Source organism: Pongo pygmaeus, chromosome 14 (assembly GCF_028885625.2).
Source record: "Pongo pygmaeus isolate AG05252 chromosome 14, NHGRI_mPonPyg2-v2.0_pri, whole genome shotgun sequence".
Taxonomy (NCBI): Eukaryota; Metazoa; Chordata; class Mammalia; order Primates; family Hominidae; genus Pongo; species Pongo pygmaeus.
Window position 1 is genome coordinate 35,918,943 of NC_072387.2, and position 401 is coordinate 35,919,343.

Consider the following 401-nt stretch of genomic DNA (forward strand, 5'->3'; position numbering starts at 1 on the left):
CAGAGATTTACCGCGCACCCTGGCCCTGGGCATGAGGCATGGGGAGGAGAAAACCAGAACTGGCGCAAGGGAAACCATTTGAGAATTCCGGAGTTGTGGGAGGGATGTGTGTAGAATTCTGCCATTCACGGACAAGGGCTAGAGTGGCAAACGAAGAAAGCAACAGGTGGACCCAAGGCATAGACATTCTCTCACAGCCCCGCTATCTTGAGACGGAGGACGAGACAGGCGTTATCAACTCTCCCACTTTCAAGATGAGGAGACTGAGGCAAAGGAGTGCTTATGAACTGGAATACTCAGTTCATAAGCACTGATGTTAAGCCCTGGCTTGTTTCCAGAACTGCACTGCTGTGCAGGGACCTGTTCATCAGATTCCGACAAGGGTTTAATGATTCGGAATA